The sequence below is a fragment of the Oratosquilla oratoria genome, chromosome 17 (assembly GCF_046742065.1).
Source record: "Oratosquilla oratoria isolate Oo_2021 chromosome 17, ASM4674206v1, whole genome shotgun sequence".
Classification (NCBI taxonomy): domain Eukaryota; kingdom Metazoa; phylum Arthropoda; class Malacostraca; order Stomatopoda; family Squillidae; genus Oratosquilla; species Oratosquilla oratoria.
Window position 1 is genome coordinate 2847460 of NC_134793.1, and position 2256 is coordinate 2849715.

Here is a 2256-nt window from a genome sequence, read left to right on the forward strand (position 1 = left end):
GGGGAGGGAGGGGAAGATGGAGGAAGGAATAGAAAAATTAGGAAAGAAAAAAGAAAGACAGGGAGATAGGGATTAAGAAAAGAAGTAAAGAAAAAAGTAAGAAATAAGAAAGTAGGATATAATTAATGAAGGAAGAGAATAGTTGTGAAGTAAGGAAGGAGAGAAAGAAGGAAAAGAGGATGGAAGAAAATATAAAATGGAGTAACTAAATAAAGAAAAGAGGGGAGAGAAAAATGTTTAAATGTATGAAAGAAATTAAAGAAATAACGTGGGAATGAAGAAAGGAAGAGAATAGTTAAGTAACAAAGAAGAATAAAAGGAAGAAAGAAAGAAGAGATGAAAGGAAAGCGGAAAAGAGGTAAGGAAACAGGTAGAGAAGGTTAAAGAGGAAAAGAAGAGAAATCAGAGTACTGGAAGAGAAAAGGAAATCGAGGACTTTTTTCCCTCAGATTTTGAGTGTCACAATGGTAACGAAAGTGTCCAAACAGACGGACCCGAGTGGCGACTCAAAGGTCAAGGGTCAATGGTGAATACTGCAGGAAGGCGTTTAACCTGTTTCGATTTGTATTTCTTCTCCTTGTTCCCTCCTTTTTTTAACACTCTAAACATTTTCCTGAAGTGTTTTCAAAGAGAGGTACGTGAAGGAAGCGATGAGAATAAAAATATATATAAAAAAATGAACTGTCAGAGAGGACTGAATTTATAAAACCTCAGAGTATTTCAATCAGAGGAGAAGTATTAGATTAATTTGAGTTGGACAAAAGTGTCTAAAAATATTTTCGAAAGTGAGATACCTTGTTGCTGTGGTTAAAAAGTAAAAGAACATGGTGGTCGGTGTTAGTGTTTAGTGTTTAATGTTTAGTGTTTGGTGTTTTACAACAGACCTCCTCCGGATATATGTTGTATTCATGTCTGTGACGATGTTTCTATATAACGCAATCAGTTATACTGAATACATGTCATTGTTGTGTGCTGGTATATCTTCGGCGTGTTCTGTTATGGCCGTAAGTACAGATGTAACAGTTTTTGGTTCCTTTCTTCTGCATGGATATAATTTATAAAACATCACCTTCTCTTACCCCGTCCCATCTTGCCCTAATCTTGGACCATGGTCTATATAGTTATTAAAGAAAGGAATACAAAAAAAAAAGTATTCGTTTGAAAAAAAAAACTGGATATTTTTTGTATCTTTAGTCTGTCCTTGCCGTGGGCGTAATTACACGCACATGCACACGAACACGTACACGAATATGCACACGTACACACAAAAATCCGACATGAAAACAATAATCATAAACAAAGAACGAAGTTATATCAACAGCATAGATAGAGAAGAAAGAAAAATAACTTTTATTGCCGAAGACTAAGGTCACGGGGAAAGACGAAAAGTCTCATAGAGAGATTTATAATTCTAAGCATCCAGAATCTTTTAAAAAGAAAACAATCAACATGATGTGATTGTCGAAGACGGTCTTCGTCAGAAATGGTGGATTTTTATATAACAGTGTAACACATTGAAGCTGATATTTCTGGATAAAAAATATACATATTTTAATCGTTTACAAAATCTAAATAAAGAATAAGATTTGTAATAACACAAGAATATATTTTTGCAAGAAATATTTAACGCTAAAATACATTTTATTTTTACAATAGACAGATACAAATAACATCTTCAAATGTACTTGAAGACACGTGTTTCAATCAGTTTTCTATCTGGAAAAAGTAAATCTTGTATGAAAGAATGGTAAGTTATATATCTTATAACATATATTTTTGTGTGTGCAAAAGATATGAAATAATAGAACAATAAGAGTTACGATGATTAATTATCAATGCTGCTGCTCATGATGATAAAGATTATGAAAATAATGGTGGTGGTGATGTTGTGTTTATGAAATGTGTTGGTGGTGGTAGTGGTGTGTATATGTGTGGTGGTGGTGGTGTGTGTGTGTGTGTGTGTGTGTGTGTGTGTGTGTGTGTGTGTGTGTGTGTGTGTGTGTGTGTGTGTGTGTGTGTGTGTGTGTGTGTGTGTGTGTGTGTGTGTGTGTGTGTGTGTGTGTGTGTGTGTGTGTGTGTGTGTGTGTGCGTGTGTGTGTGTGTTTACCTAGTTGTATTTACCTAGTTGTATTACACGGGAAGGGAGCTATGCTCGTGGTGACCCGTCTTTGTATCTCTCAGCATCAAGTTTTTTCTTAAAATCTTGAATAGTGTTTGCACACACTGTTTCTTTGTCTAACTTGTTCCAAGTATCTA